This window comes from Magnolia sinica, chromosome 5 (genome assembly GCF_029962835.1).
Source record: "Magnolia sinica isolate HGM2019 chromosome 5, MsV1, whole genome shotgun sequence".
Lineage (NCBI taxonomy): Eukaryota > Viridiplantae > Streptophyta > Magnoliopsida > Magnoliales > Magnoliaceae > Magnolia > Magnolia sinica.
Genome location: NC_080577.1, coordinates 78,903,354 through 78,921,324, shown reverse-complemented (window position 1 = coordinate 78,921,324; position 17,971 = coordinate 78,903,354).

The window sequence follows — 17,971 nt, the reverse complement described above, 5'->3', positions numbered from 1 at the left end:
ACTTTGAAGTCTATCCTGTGTTGCTTGCAGGATAAGGGTGCTCCGCCTCCGTCTCCTGACTCCGACGAGTAGCATCGTCGTGGCCGTCTTTGCTTTGTTTGGTGTTTCTTTCTGTGTGTAGCCGTTGTTGGCTTGTAGTTGGAGTTGTTGTAGTGTGGTAGCTGTTAGTGGTTGTAGTAGTTATGGTTGTTTGTAGTGTTAGATGTTGTTGTTTTCATGCTTTCCTAGTCGTGATTCATGTATTGCTGCACTACTTGTATTGCGACGATTTTGGTTAATGGAATGCATGTTGTTTATTTTTGGAGTTGTGCTGTGATTGATCATGGAAGTGGATCGATCCGTGTTGATTTGCTAGTCGCACCGCTTTATCACTACGATGTTATTATGGGTATGGATTGGCTCACGAGGATGCGAGCTGAGATTGATTGTGAAGCGAGATCAGTGACGATCCATGGACCTGAGGGCGAGATTGTTACTTTCCCAGTTCAGGTCAGTTACCCTATTCGTATTGATTTTTATTCTTCTCTGTTGGAGAGTTCGGCCGAGTTGGCGTTGGTTAGTACGCCGGTAGTTCAGGAGTTTGAAGATGTGTTTGAGTCGATTCCTGGATTACCTCCTCAGCGTGAGATTGATTTTGCTATCGATCTTATGCCTGGTGCGGCGCCCATTTCTTTACCCACCTATCGGATGCCTCCGAGTGAAATGGAGGAGTTGAGGAAGCAGATAGATGATTTGCTAGAATTGGGTTTTATTCGGCCCAGTGTGTCTCCTTGCGAAGCCCCACTTTTGTTTGTGAAGAAGAAGGATGGTTCCTTGCGATTGTGTATTGATTATCGCAGTTGAACTAATCACTGTGAAGAATAAGTACCCCTTGCCCGGGATTGATGATCTGTTTGATCGGTTGAAGGGGGCAGTACTTTTCAAGGTTGATCTGCGGTATCATCGATTGCGTCAAGGATGGGGACGTGCGGAAGACCGCTAGCTCCGGTCATTATGAGTTCCTTGTGATGTCGTTCGGCCTGACAAACGCACCGCCGTGTTCATGGATCTGATGGAACAAGGTATTTCGGCCTTTCCTGTTGATTCGTCATTGTATTTATTGATGACATCTTGATTTATTCGGCGAGCCGGCAGAGCACGAGGAGCACTTAAGAGCGGTTTTGGGTACTCTTAGGGAGCATCGGCTTTTCGCACAAGAAGTGTGATTTCCGGAAAGAGGAAGTCAAGTTCCCGGGACATGTGGTGTCCAAGGAAGGTATAGCCGTCGACCTTGCCAAGGTAGGTGCAGTACGGTTCGATTTTCGAGGTGAGGAGTTTTCTTGGCCTTGCAGGATATTATCGACGCTTTATTCAGACTTCTCGAAGATTGCCGACCGTTGTCGCGGTGACACGGAAAGATTTGAAGTTTGCTTGGAGTGAGCAGCGGAGTTAGCTTTTCGTGAAGGACAAGTTGACGTCCGCCCCTGTGCTAGTATTGCGAGCAAGGGGTTAAGTATATTATATATCCTGACGCCTCTCGCGTTGGTCGGGGTTGTGTCTATGCAGAAGGACAGGTGATTGCTTATGCTTGCGTCAATTAAGGAAACACGAAGAGAATTACCCTACGCACGACTTGGATGCTGCCATCTTCGCATTAAAGCTTTGGAGACATTACCTCTATGGTGAGGAGTTCGAGCTCTTTGCGACCACAAGAGCCTTAAGTATATTTTCACGCAGCGTGATTTGAATATGAGCAGCGCAGATGGATGGAAACATTGAAGGACTTCAAGTTCGATGTTTCTTACCATCCTGGTAAGGCGAACCTTGTGGCAGATGCGTTGAGTCGCAAGAAGGCTTTGGAGTTTGCGGCTCCGCCGATGATAGCAGAGTGGGAGATGTTGGAGTTCGTGCGCGATTTTGAGCGAAGCTTACGGTGGTTGAGCCGTATGAGGTTATCGCACACATTCGTGTGCACGCTATCGACGAGAGGATCGTTGCGGCTCAGGCCGATGATGAGCTTTTGGTGAAGATGAGGCGGCGGGTTGGTACAGATGAGAACTCGACTGGAGTGTTAGTTCCGATGGGGGCCTACGTTTTCGTGGCCGGTTATGTGTTCCCCACATCCTGACTTGAGACGTGAGGTTCTCGAGTTAGCCCATAGTTCTAAGCTTGCGATGCATCCAGTAGCACGAAGATGTATCAGGATATGAGGAGATCATATTGGTGGGATAATATGAAGGTCCAGATTGCTGAATTTGTTTCTCGTTGTCTCACGTGCCAGCAGGTCAAGGCGGAGCATCGCCGACCTCCTGGGCTGTTGCAGCCCATGCCCATAGCCGAATGGAAGTGGGATTTCATCTCTATGGATTTTATTTCTGGGTTGCCGAGGACGAGAAAGGGATTTGACTCTATTTGGGTGATCGTTGATCGATTAACGAAGTCGGCACATTTCTTACCGATCGAGTCACTTACTCGCAGACGAGTTGGCTAGGTTGTATATCAAGGAGATAGTGCGCCTGCATGGTTCCCCTGGAGATTGTGTCCGATAGAGACACGCGTTTTACATCTATCTTCGGACTCGTATCCAGTGAAGCGATGGGTGTGAAATCAAGTTCAAGACTGCGTTTCATCCGCAAAGATGGGCGACGGGAGCGCGTGAATCAAGTCCTGGAAGATATGTTGTGAGCTTGTGTTTTGGATTTCAAAGACATTTGGGATGATTCCTTATGCCGAGTTCGCGTATAATAATAGTTTCCGAGTATCGGCATGGCTCCCTTCGAGGCGTTGTATGGTCGCCGTGCGAGCACCACATTGTTGGGCGTAAATTGGTGAGCGTAGTTTGCTTGGCCCGCAATTGGTGCAGGTGACTTGAGAGAAGGTTGACATCATTCGACGTCGACTTCTAGCAGCACAGAGCAGAAGAGTTATGTCGATACGAGGCGTCGACCGCTTGAGTTCGTAGTGGGAGATCATGTTTTTCTCAAGGTCTCTCCTATGAAGGGAGTTTTGCGGTTCGGTAAGAAGGGAAGCCGACGCCGAGATTTATTGGTCCATTTCAAGTTCGATCGAGTGGGAGCGGTAGCTTACCGCCTTGCTTTGCCCACACCTCTTGCGGGCGTGCATAACGTATTTCACGTTTCTATGCTGAAGAAGTACGTTCCTGATCCTTCGCATATTATCAGTTGAGAGCAAGTGCAGTTAAGTGAGGATGCCACTTATGTATTGCAACCGACACGTATCCTAGACAAAAAGGAGCAGGTTCTGCGTAGCAAGGTTATCCCTCTCGTGAAGGTGTTATGGTCGCATCATGGCGTAGAAGAGGCTACTTGGGAATCTGAGGTCAGGAAGACCTACCCTCCGATCCTCGAGGATTATATGAAGGTATGAATTTCGAGGACGAAATTTTCTTTAAGGGGGTAGATTGTAACGACCTTGGAATTTTTGTGCTAATCTTTCCTTAAGTAGTTGTTTTTGGGGTAATTAGCGCTACTTGATTGCTTGTGAAATTCGCATCAATCACTTTAAATTGTATCCGCATGGCTCTAAACGTGTAGATTAGTGAGCGCTACGTTACTCGGAATCTGGGATCCATCGCTAAATCCGGTTGTTCGGGGAATTTTTGGAAGATCCGGATCGGACTGGACCGCGCGTCGAAAGTCCGATGGCGATGATCTTAGTCAGGTCACCGAGTTGGGCTTGGTCTTCACCTCAAAATCAAGTCGATCGATGTTCTGGGTCGATTTGGTTGAGTTCGAGTGAAGAGTGTGAGAACGGTTGGAATTTAATAAGCTTTTATGAAATTGAGTCGTGTCGCTTGACGATTTTAAGCTATCTGACCGTTGGATTTCGACCCAATTTCACCCTCGAATCAGGGGTTGGCCCAAGCATATCCTAGTGCTTGTGGACTCGATCGAGATTCCGTGACCGTTGAATTGAGTGTGGTCCGCCACCGCTGATCTGAAGAGCCGGTCGGTACGAAAACTCAGCCTGACCTAGATCCATGGTCAGTAAGTCCGACCTATAGTGGTTATAGGCCCACCATAAGTGAATAGATGCAACGAGAACGGCGTACTTTGGTTATAACCTAAGAATACCATGACCCCAGGGTTATATCCATCATTTTAAGGCATATATAAACTCCTTAAACCCTAGCACTCATTTCCATACGAATTTTCTCTAACCTAGCTTGGAAAGAGAGTGAAAAAGAGAGAGGTAGTGAGAGAGATTGGTTGGTGAATCACCTTGATTCTTTCTTGTTCTTTTTCACCTTTGAACCTTCTCTTTGAATCGTTCCTCTGACGTTTCTGAGTTCTTTTGGGTTTTTTTAAGCTATCCCTATTCTGTGTTAGAGCTTATATTAGACTTGGTTTTGTTGTATCTCATTTCTATCCTTATTTTAGTGTATTCTTGCGCCGTTGACGAAGACATCTCGTCTATAAACCAGTTCGGCGGTTCTTTCTTCGCTTAAGGTGCGGACTTTAAGTGTATAGGTTATGGTTTTCAAGGCTTTCAATCCCGATTAGTGATTTATTCTTGTTATGGATGAGATTTCACATGTCAAATGTTATGTTTACATTGCTTTCCGATATGCATGTGCTATATTGAGATTTGTGTATTCTCAGTGTTTTTATAAAGTACCTTATACGTATAAAATACTCAATTAGGTTTGCCATGATTTTTGGTCATGTATTTATGATAGATGCATGTATGACAACTCCTTGGAAGAAGGAATTGTCTAAGTGCACGTATTTCAACATGCGTCATGTATGTTGTTCAATGAATGCTAAGTGTTTGTAGAAATGCATGAATGATCTACGTGTAAATGATTACACTAAATGCAGGCGTTGAGAAGTGATTCTCAATACTCCTATGGATGCGCATGATTTCCTTATGCATTTACATTCCAAGTTATTTAAATTCAAGCATTCCTATGCTTACATTTATGTTAAATTGATATTCTTCAGATGTGTATGCACCATGATTTGAGTGGTTGTTCCATTCCTGTTTTACATTCCATATGAATATCTGTCGTAGTGTAGGATGTTTGGGACTATGCCTTAGTCCAGAACATCGGTAATTGACCCTTTGGTCGTGGTTGAGATTGCTTTCGCCACGTGAGACGCATTAGACGAACCCGAGTCGTATTAGAGTTGGCGGCAGTGGTTTGGCCACGCGAGTGTTTGCGCACTCTATGTCGCTCAATTCAACGTGCGCTCGTGCTAGTCGAGTTCGTCAACTAACCCGATTGTCCGTGTATGTTAACCATGTATGGACGCCATGCTTGAATCTAGGTACCGAACTTACCAGTGAAATCCTAATAACCATGGTACACGATCCGCTAAGACTCATGAGCCGGCATGGTGGTATGGGACACCGTGGTCGAGCCGTCGCCCTACCCTGGGGTGACGAGCCTCCCGTAGTGACCAATGAGCAACTAAACTCGTGAGCCGATTATGGTGGTATGGGACACTATATTCGTGCTGTATTGCCGGCCTACATTGATTGGTGACGAGCCCTTTGTAGTGACCTCGAGCATACCTGGATACCGCAAGGAGGTGACGAGCCGATCCTGTGGTAGTAAGGGCATGAAAGGCGTGCATTGATTGGTGACGAGCCCTTTCTACGACCTCAACTATATGATCGTATGAGATGTCTAGGATTGACGACCCTAGTATGGATCCCTGTTGGATGGTGATATGAGGAAGGTATCTTAGCTTCCCAATCCCGCTGTATGAATTGGACTAATAACAACTTGGTAATCATATCCATGCACCGCATTTGCATGTGCTTTGTAGATGTGGCGCACTTTGAGGCGATGTCATGCGTAACGTAAGATGAAGACGCGAGGGTGTACGCGTGAGGGCACGCATCATATTGCATTCATACCGCATTAACAAGAGTACTTAGGATTTATTTAATTGTCTTCGCTTTATCATTATTCTTGATTGAATCGATAAAGCATGTTAACCAAAGGCCTTATTGTTCCACCGAGTTGATCACTCACTCCCACGCTTCGGCGGTGTTACACACCCACCGGACTCTTAGGCCCTGGTGTTGCAGATGTGGATGCGACGCCCGAGGCGAGGCGCTGAGGCCGGATGACGACGAGGCCCTTCTCCTATATGCGCGTTTGACACGGGTTCGGGTTATGGCGAGCCTCGTCTTGCGCGGATCTATGGGATGATTATTTTGGGAACTGAAATGATGTAACTTGTACTTATAATTTTGATAAATAACACTTTTACACGATCTGGTTGTATATGTAATTCAGGGACTTACACTTGTACACATATTTTACTATAAGTCTTCCGCTTGCTTTATTCACTTACCCCTGAATCATATCTGCGTTTTGGCTTAATCTATCCCATGTTTATGTGTTAATACAGTCAACATACATCATTCATTAATTATGTTGCATAAGTGATGTTTTGGAACTCGGGAGCTGAGTTATGCTCGACCCCCGAATTTCAGGGCGTTACACCTGTGAAAATGTACTAATACATGTAAACATGGATTGGGCAATGGACCGGTATGCAGGCCCACCCCAATGCAATAAGTTAACCCAACCTACAGCTTCAAGCAGAGGAAGGATGTCAAAAGGTGCAATGTGATTAACATCAACAGGATGTTCAACAATAACATTACGTGATCTAATGTCCCTAACATATGATGGATCATCATTAGGAACAAGAAGATAACGCTTAGAGATAGCGGTCGATCTGGAGGAAGAAGAAGGACCACGTGAAGTAGTTTTTCTACCTCTAGAAGCCATTTGTAACAAGGATTTCAAGAAAATAGGAAGTTGCAAAGGATTGAGAAGTGGGTTTGCTCAAAACAGATTTTTTACAATCCAAACCCCAAATCTCAATGATTTTCAAAATAGAAAGCTTCAAGAGAGAAAAGGAAACAATCTAGACATAAATATGCAAGAAAAACAGGATTTGGAACACTAACCTTGAAGAACTTGAAGGATGGGTTTGACAAGTCGAAATTCGGCTCCAAGGAGAAGAAAGAAGAAATGAGGAAGAAAGTGAAAAATCTCCAATTTGAAGTGAAACCCGTGTTCCACGACTGGTCGAATAAACCCCAAAAATTCAAATTTTCTTGCAATTTAAACAAAAAATGGAATTTAATCTAGCAAATATATACAATATAATACAAGTAAGCATAAATTATCAATTTAAAATGCACATGCCAAGATCAAATTTCATCTTTTTGAACCTGCTTTTATCGAGAGGTTTTGTGAAAATGTCAGCTCGTTGATCTTCAGTAGGAATATATTCTAGAGATATAACTTTTTCTTCTACTAATTCTCTTATATAATGAAATCTAATGTCAATGTGCTTAGTACGAGAATGCTGAATAGGATTTTTTGAAATATTTATCGCACTGGAATTATCACAATGTAATAACATAGAATCCTGTTTAATTCCATAATCACTTAGCATTCGTTGCATCCAAACAAGCTGTGTACATGCATTACCAGCTGCGATATACTCAGCTTCAGCTGATATAGAATTTTATTTCTTACTAAACCAGGAAACTAGACAATTTCCAATGTAAAAACAACCACCACTGGTTGATTTTCTATCATCTAGATTACCAGCCCAGTCAGCATCCGAGTACCTAGCTAATTGAACATTGGTTTCATGAGGATACCAGAGACCAAGATTTACAGTACTTGCGACATATCTAATAATTCGCTTGACAGCAATCAAGTGAGATTCTTTTGGATCAGATTGATATCTTACGCAAATACCTACACTTAGAGAAATATCAGGTCTACTAGCAGTTAAATATAACAAACTACCAATCATACTCCGATCAAGTTTTGAATCAATATTTTTACCATTAGAGTCTTTTGATAGTTTCAGGGTAGTACTCATAGGAGTATCGAAATTCTTGCCATTCTCAAATTCAAATCTTTTGATTAGATTCAAGGTATACTTAGATTGAGAAATGAATATTCCTTCAGGTTGTTGCTTTACTTGCAATCCAAGGAAATAAGTCAATTCCCCAACCAAGCTCATTTCGAACTGTGATTTCATCAAATCTGCAAACTCAGTAGTCAAGTCAGTACAAGTTGATCCATAAATGATATCATCAACATAAATCTGTACCATTAAGATATGATCATTATGTTTCTTAACAAACAGAGTTTTATCAACAGATCCCATTTGAAAATTATGACTTAAAAGAAATTTTGTTAGTTTCTCATACCATGCCCTAGGTGCTTGTTTTAATCCATAAAGTGCCTTTTTAAGCCGATATACATGATCAGTATTTTTGGAATCTTCAAATCCCATTGGCTGTTCAACATAGACTTCTTCATGTAAATCGCCATTTAGAAAAGCACTTTTCACATCCATCTGATAGATCTTTATCTTTTTAAAACATGCAATGGATATAAATAGTCTGATAGATTCAAGACGTGCTACCGGTGCAAAGGTTTCATCGAAATCAATCCCTTCAATTTGAGTATAACCTTGTACCACCAGTCTAGCCTTGTTTCTAATTATATTTCCACATTCGTCAAACTTATTTTTGAAAATCCATTTTGTTCTAATGATGTGTTTATCTTTAAGTCTTGGTACGAGATACCAAACATCATTTCTTACAAATTAGTTGAGTTCATCTTGCATCGCAATAATCCAGTTCTCATCAGCCAGAGCTTCTTTTACGTTAGATGGTTCAATATGGGATGTAAAACATACATAATTACATATATCCTCAAGTTGTCTACGGGTGCGAACACCGGTGAGAGGGTTTTCAAGAATTTGTGTGGTTAGATGATCTTTAACAGTCCTCAACTCAGAATCAGTCTGATTCGATGAAGTATCGGGTTTATCAATGATTAGTACTTCATCATTATCTGAATTAGAAATTGGTGTGTTTAAATGATCATCAATGACAACATTAATGGATTCTTGAATCACACTAGTCCTTTTGTTTAGGACCCTATAAGCTCGACTGTTTAAGGAATATCCTAGAAAGATCCCTTCATCACTCTTTGTATCGAATTTTCTCAAATTTTCACGATCACGTAAAATATAGCACTTGCTGCCAAAAACTCGAAAGTATTTAACAGTAGGCTTTTTATTGAACCACAATTCGTAAGCCGTTTTATTATTATCTTTGCTAGTGTAGACTCGGTTAATAATATAGCAAGCTGTGTTGACTGCTTCAGCCCAAAGATTTTTAGAGAGCTTCATGCTATTCAACATGACATTAGCCATTTCTTGAAGCACCCTATTCTTTCTTTCAACAATTCCATTTTGTTGTGGAGTTTTGGGAGCAGAGAATTCATGTAATATTCCTTGGTCGGTACAGAACTTCTCAAAATTGCTATTCTCAAATTCAGATCCATGATCACTACGAATTTTACTGATTTGAGAAGATTTTTCAGTTTGAATCCTTTTGAGAACTTTTCTTACTTCTTCAAGGGTTTCAGATTTATCCCTTAAGAAGACTACCCAAGTAAATCTGGTAAAGTCATCAACTATTACCAAGATATACTTTTTACCACCACGACTTTCTGATCTAGTAGGTCCTATCAGATCTATGTGGAGAAGTTCAAGTGGTCTTGATGTGGTATTTGAATTCACCTTTTTGTGTGAGTTCTTTGTTTATTTGCCTATCTGGCACTCACCACATATTTTATCTAATTTCTGAAGTTTGGGTAAACCTCTTACAAGTTCTCGTTTGCTCAATCGATATAAATTTCGATAATGTACATGTCCAAGACGTTTGTGCCATAAATCAGTCTCGTCTGTATGGACCATGTAACATGTTTGATTAGATGAGCTGGATTCACTAATAATATAGCAATTTTCAGACGTTCTACGTCCAGTTAATATTACAGAACACTTATTGTTTAGTATTTCACAGCTTTGATTAGAAAATCGAACATTATGGTTATTATCACATATTTGTGATATACTAAGCAAGTTGTGCTTTAGGCCTTCAACGTATAAAACATTTTTAAACACTGGAAGATTAAAAAGTTGAACCGTACCTTGGCCTATAATCTTGCAGTTGCTACCATCACCAAATGTGACTGAACCATCAGTCATATCTTTCAGATCGGTGAATAAAGCTTTGTCACCTGTCATATGCCTGGAGCATCCACTGTCTAGGTACCACTTTGAATGACTTGTTGCTTTGAAAGCAGTGTGAGCAACCAAGCAGGTGACTTTAGGAACCCATTTCAAAACTGTTTTGGGTTTAGGAACATGGTTGGTCTTCTTTTGTGTATACTTGTAGGAATGACCTATAGAGTTAGATTTTAAGAGCTCCTTGAGTAAATCAACTATCTTTTCAGCTAGTGGATTTCGTTTCTGATTAAAGTTGACATGGCTGTTTCTAGGTTTTTGAAAAGTTTTTGAATTTTTAGAAAAATCTTGATAAGTACTTTTTCCTTTTGAGTTTGAGGACTCTCCTTTAACAAACATAGGAGTATACTTTTGTTTAGGAGGTAGATTTTTATCATAGCCCAACCCGGATCGATCGCCACATTTTCTTAATCCGGATAAAAGTTTCTCTAACTTTGGATCACCTTGGGCATATTTCCATGTGTCCTTTAAACTCATAAGAGAAGATACTTCAGTTTTAAGTTTCTCAATTTCAGATTTTAAATCAATAATTAGGGAGTTTTTGAATTCCAAATCGCATTTTGATTTTTCAAAACAATCTGAAATTTGTGATTTTTCTAAGACAAGTGATTCAAAACAATTTTTGAGTTTAGAAAACTTTTCTTTTTGAAGTTTAAGTTTGACAGCAATTTTACAACTTTCCTTATATAGGGCATTGTAAGCGTCTTGAAGATCATCTTCATTTTCACATTCACTATTCAGATTTTCTTCACTTGTAGAGTCATTATCTGAAAATGTGAATTTGGCTAGAGTCATAAGAGCTTTGACCTCATTGCCCGACTCAGTTTCAGAATCTTCTGATTCAGAAGTACCTTCAGAATCAGATGATTCATCCCATGTAGCCAACATACCCTTCTTCTTGGGTTTGTCCATTTTAGGACATCTATTTGCTAAGTGCCCATATTCTTGACAGTTGTAACATTGACTATCTTTCAAAGATTTTCTAGATTTGGGTCTAAACTTCTTTTTATCATTTGATTTTTGAAAATCAACCCTTTTCTTGCTTTTGAAAATCTTGTAAAATTTTTTAGCTAAAAGAGCCATATCATCTTCTGAATCAGAATTTGCTTCTGAATTACATTTAGAAGATTTTAGTGCGATAGATTTTCCTTTAGGAGCTTTAAAGTTTAACTCGTAGGTTTGTAGAGAACCAACTAGTTCTTCAACCCTCATATTATCCGTATCACGAAGTTCCTGGATCGCGGTTACTTTAGAATTGAACCGTTCAGGAAGTGAGCGTAGTATTTTTGCACACACTTTACTTTCTGGGATTTTATCGCCAAGACCCCACATTGAGTTTACAATGTCATTCAATCTAGTGTAAAAGTCCATAAACATTTCATTTTCCTCCATATGAATTTCTTCAAATCTGGTTGTGAGGAGTTGGACTTTAGATTTTTTGACAATTGTAGTACCCTCGTGTGTCATTTCTAATATATCTCAGGCTTGCTTTGCAGTATCACAGGAAATGATTCTTTTGAACTCATCCGGTGATAGTGCGCAAGTAATTGCATTTAGTGCTTTAGCATTTGCACTACTCTCACTTTTCTGAAGAGTGGTCCATTGGTAGTATGGTGTGGCTTTCATAAACTTTGAACCATCAACCCCAGTAACTTCCATGATAGGAGGATTCCATTCAGTCACTGTAGCTTGCCACACATTTTCATCCATTGATTTGAGGAAGATCCTCATTCTGGCTTTCCAATAAGCATAGTTGGAGCCATCAAAGGGTGGAGGCCTAGTGACTGAAAGGCTATCAAAATTTGACATCTTAAATAGCTTAAATCGTTAGCTCAGGAATTAAATCCAAGAATTAAAAAAGAGCTATTAGGCTCTGATACCACTTGAAAAGGCCAAGCTATATGTCCTAGAGGGGGGGTGAATAGGACAATGCCAAATAAAACTAATAACAGCGGAAATAAAAATAAAATGATAGCCAAAGTAAATAACAATGCAGGAAAGAAAAACAACCTCAAAATTCAGATCTTGAGAGGTTGATACAAACGTTGTTCTAAGGACAACCTTACACCAAAAACAGAGTTTATGGTAGGACAACCTTATTTCTAGAAAGATCTTTGTATCAAGTCTCAAACCGAAGAGGAAAACAATAATAAATATAAACTGAATTGAAATAACTTGTAATTAAAAATGTATTGTTCTAGGGACAGCCATACACCATAAAAATGGCAGGGCAACCTTGCTGGAACAACTTTCAAATGAAATTGAAAATCAAGCTTATAAAGGAATAGCAGAAAATAAATTCTAAGCTATTACAACATTCTCACAAAGCTTGAATTAAATAATTACAACATTCATCACCATACATACATCCCACAAAAATTAATTAAAGATTAGAAATATAAATCATTCAACCACAACACAAGGGTTTATAGTGGTTCGCCTGTGTGTTCACCAACTGTTATACAACAGCCACACAAAATGCTACTCCACTCCTAATATCCTCACACAGGGGATATTAGCGTTCACTAAAAATAGGTTTTCCCATGTTCACCCAAAACCTTTACAATTGTGTCTTTGTCTGTGGGCTTACACAATTAAAAAACCCCACTTCTGAGTTTTCCTGGCTCTCCTTAGAAAACCAATACAACAAGATTTTTCTGGCAAATCTTGAAAGAAACCAAAATAGAAAGGAATTTACAATAAGATGTAAAATACCTGAATATCTCCTTCGATGTAGCAGCCCGGTAGAACCAAATCAGAGTAGATGATTGAATGTCCAAGTTCAATGTCCAGTACTCAATTACAATGGTTCTAATTCTAATAGATTTTAAATTAAACCAAATAGGGCTTGCCTTAATTGATTTTGATTCCAAAGAAAGGGAATAATAATTCCTCTTATCAAATCAGATTGGAATAGCAGAAACAAAATCAATTAAATAAAGCTAAGGAAAGAGAATATTAAATAAGCACACTTAGCTTAGATGGAGCATTGAATTATCTCTCAGAAGTTCAACGAAGATTGGCTTGAATAGATTAAGTAATTCGATGATTTCTTCTGAGATTCGTGCACTATTTATAGGTGAGAAGATCGGGTCTTCGACTGGTCTAGAGTGTTCTTCGACTAGTCGAAGCAATAACAGATATTTGAAAAATCCGGCGGGATATGCTTTGACCGTTCTACGACTGGTCGAAGCTCTCCTACGACTGGTCGTAGGTCACCTACGACTAGTCGTAGGTCTCCTTCAACTGGTCGTAGGTCCTGTAAAACTTCGCTGGAATTCGAGTCGAAGATTTTCGGAGTCGTAGATTTGTTTTAAATTTCTGGTCGAACAGATTCCTGGACTAGTCGAAGCCTAACAAATTTTATCCGGAATTTGTAACAAACTTACAACTGATCGAGGATTTTCTTAGACTGGTCGAAGCAAGTCTAGGACTAGTCGAAGAAGGCCTAGGACTAGTCGAAGAACAAACCAATCACATGTAAAATAAACATTCGGTTTATGTATCTGAAATGACCTACTTCTAAGGTCAACCTATGGTCAATCAAACCGCAATCATGAAGTATGGACATTGAAACATTAGGAACAAGTGACCTTGAAGTATGAGCCTTGAAGTCTTGATGTAGTTGAAATCTTGATGTAGCTCAATCTTGAAAGTGGCTTGAGTTTCAGCTTGAGTCTTGCCTTGTACTTTCTTTTTAGCTTGAGTCTTGTTTTGTGAGCAGTTCTTGCACTCAAGATTGATCTTTGTACTTGAGCTTTGCTTGTTGTGAGCTTAGCTTGTTCATGAATGTTGATCCTTGAGAGAGCTTCACTTATGCAAGTTATATATAACATAACAGTGATTTTGGCACCACAAATTTGACAACAAACAGGGATAGAAACTATAGCACTTACAGACATCGAAACCTATTCGATGGCATGGAGAATTCTGAAGATTTTGGAGTAACTCGCTGGAACATTCTTGACACTTTTTCGATTAATTGAAGCCCTGTTCAATGACATCAAAGATATGTTCGAAGGCATCAAAGATTTATGTAGTGTGAATAGGTGCAACATCTGAATCCAATTCAAGCTAGTATTCCATGTTCAATGGCATCGAAGGTTGTTCGATGCCATCGAACGCGTTACACAGAGTAAATTTGAAGTGGTTTCCAAAGATGGTCCCGGAAAGCATATAAATATGGGGTTCTTCAAGGAGTTTTAGGCACGAATTAGGGTTCAAGGAGCAGAACAAAAGGATAGAGTAGCCTCCCAAAGAGTTTTTCTTCCTTAATTTATTTTTAATGTTTTGTTTGAGAGTTTTAATCTTAATCATGTATATGGTTAACTAAACCTCTTAGCTAGAGCTAAGAGGTGAAGCTTGTAGTTTGTTTAGATGTTTATCTTACTTTGATTTAAGTTTTTGTTGAACTCCATTGATTTCTAGTTTGATTAAAGGATGATTTCAGTTTTCAATGGTTTATTGTGACTCTAATTACAGTAGATGTTATAAGAGCTTTAAATATCTTCTTACTTATTTTAAGTTGTAGGATCTGTAAACTTTGTGAACCACCATTGTCTCTTGGGCATAATGGATGGTTGAATTTCCTTCTGATCACCACAATGGTTCTTGATGTGAGAACTAATTCTGTGAGGCCCGTATCCTAGTCTGTACCATTCCTTAGACTCTCACGGTCATCCCGGTCGAACTCCGGTGACCCACGATGCGTAGATAGCATTTGCGCGTGACCCTAAGTCACATCTTGTCAATTTAAGTCGGCTCAACCCAAGACTTATACCCTTGCAACCGCGCCTTCGCCACTGTTCCAACACCACGTCTCACGCACCAATGAGATACCCAAGCCAAGGGTTGTGGGCGTGCATTTATTTCGAGAAAACGCCCCACATTTATAAATCTTGAGAAGTGAATCTCTACAATATATCAAATCAATCCCATCAATCAGTCAAGTACAACACCCATATCTTTCTCACGGCCCAAAAGTCAACACAACCATACCTCTCAAGTCAAGTACATCCATCACTCACCCATCACACCCATCCATCACTCTCTCTCTCTCTCATTTCTCTCTTCACTTCCATGCAACCAAAGAGGAGAAAACATCCAAGCTCTTCTAAGAGAGCCAAGTGTGGCCCACTTCCTACCCCTCTTATCTCTCATCCTAACCATCCATACTTCATCAACCTCCATCAAAAGGAAAGCTTAGGAGCTAAGGAGTCCATGAAGCCTAAAAGAAGCGGAATCGGTGGGTGTTTATAGGTTTAGATTGTGCTTTTTGTGATGGACCGAGTGGGGTCCACCAATTGATGGTGTGGATCCTATTTGGCACTCCCTTTGATGTATGTTTTGTAACCTAGAGGGGCCCATAGTGGCGAGGTCCCTCCACTTCACCAATCTCTCTCTCTCTCTCTCTCTCTCTCTCTCTCTCTCTCTCTCTCTCTCTCTCTCTCTCTCTCTCTCTCTCTCTTTTGTAGTGGTGTGTGGCCCACCTGATGTGTCCAAACATCCAAATTGTTCGCCCATTGGTCGGACATGGGGCCACCTTGATGATGTATTCCATCTAGGCCTTCCGTCCGCTGGACGTCCAGGACGCCTGGATGGGAGTAGGGAAAACACAAATATCAGCTTGATATTCTGGTGGGTCCCACACGTGTGGACCCACCCCATCCATGAAAATCCACACCGTCCAGCAGCTATTTAGCTGCTGGATTAACATCAGCAAGCTCAGTGATCCCATCAAGAGATGTGTGTTATAACCATCCGTCCACTTAGCTTGTGTGGGGCCCATCCCACACATGCAATACGTGTGGGGGTAGGGCCCACCTATCATGTATGTATTGTTAATCCAGGTCATCCATACTTGGACGGTCCTATGGGATGCACATGAGGTATACATTAAATCCATACCGTCTAACCATTTGAAAAGTTCGTTTTATGTCATAACAAAGGGAATGAGATAGACCTAAATTCCAAGTGGGACCCACCGTGCACGTGTGGGGGGTGAGGCCCACATTGATGTTTGTGTTTTATCACACTGTCCATCCAGACGGTGGGTCTCACACAGCTCAAAGCTGCTGAATTTAAACCTAGTAAATGCTGGTGGGGCCAACCGTGATGTATCTGTATATCCCACCGTCCATCTGTTTGGGTGGGACCCACCTTGATGTATTATTTGATATCTACATTGTCCATTTGGATGGTGCGGTGTAACACCCACCATGATGTATATTTTATATCTACACCGTCTATCTGGACGGTGCCGTGCGGCGCACATTGTGATATATGTATTTCCCTATGATGTCCATCCTTTTGGCAGGTGGGGCCCACCATGATGTAGTGTTGTAACCCCACCGTCCAACCTACTAGATGGTCGGCCCCAGCAGCAGCCGTGCTGCCTTGCCGTCTACAAGTTCTGTGGGCCCCTCCGTGATGTATGTGTTGTATACGCACACTATCCATTTGGAAGGTGTTGCGTGGGCTCGCTCGATGTCTATGTTGTGTATGCACACCATCGATCTGGATGGTGCTGCATGGACCACCCCGTGATGTATTTGTGGCCCATCCATGAGGCCCACCTTGATGTATTTGTAGCCCATCCATGAGGCTCACTTTGATGTATTTATAGCCCATCTATGAGGCCCACCTTGATGTATTTGTGGCCCATCCATGAGGCCCACCTTGATGTATTTGTGGCCCATTCGTGATGTATTTATGGCCCATTCATTGAGGCCCAATGTGACGTATTTGTGGCCTATCCGTTAAGGCCCACCTTGATGCAATTGCGGCCCATTTGATGAGGCCCAATGTGATGTTTATTGGGCACAAGTGATGAGGCCCATTGTGATGCATTTGAGGGTCAGGCGATGGGGCCCATTGTGATGTATATTCGGCACGTGTTTGTGGCTCATTGTGGTGTATATACGGCCCATATATGAGGCCCATTGTGATGTATTTGAGGCCAATGTGATGCGGCCCATTATGATGTTTATTAGGCCCATGTGATGTATTTTAGGCCCAAGTATGAGGCCCAATGTGATTTATATGAGTCCCATGGTGAGGCCTAATGTGATGCATATAAAGCCCTTGCGTAAGGCCCGATGTGATGTATATGTGGCCCTTGAGTGAGGCCCATGGTGATGTATATTAGGCCCTTGTGTGATGCCATGGGCCCACTATAAGTTTGGTCCTATGAGGGCCACTCCTTGGGAGCAATGTTGGTTGAATGTCCACATTAATGGGCGATGATGGTTAAATGTCCACATTATGACCTTCCCTTAGGCCTCGTTAGACCCATTCTTAACATTAGTAGGCCGTCTAAGCCCATCCTTGATATCAGAAGAGTACATCATCATCATATAACATGCTTAATATAGCTTCACGATCCATGCCCATGCACGTCATATGTATGCTTGATATGAGGAGTGATTGATCATAGCACATGTCATTGGGCGAATTATTATGTGACTCACTAAGAGACGGGGTTGCTCCACATGAGCGCTCGGTATGCGTAGGTTTGATGCATGACTAGATGGTATAAATCATGCATCTCGAATTTTGTGATATGACCACTGTACGCCCTAGCGACATCAGGGTTGTGGCCTCCACAAGCATGTCGTGGATGGCAAATGGGACACCGAAAATGTTTAGTTCGAGCATCTGGGCACATTGGATGTCCGTGGGTGAAAGTCCTTAAACCTCCATGGCTAGGAGACGCTCCAACGTCTAGACTGAGTAGATATACATGAGCGTCTGAGTGCCGAATACTAGTAGGTCGCGTCTCCCACTATATCATGGTCGGTTGGAAGGGGGTGTGACCTTATTCACCCGAGTGAGGGGCTGTAAGCTAGGCTGAGTTTGACCAGCTCCCAAATGGGTCCGCT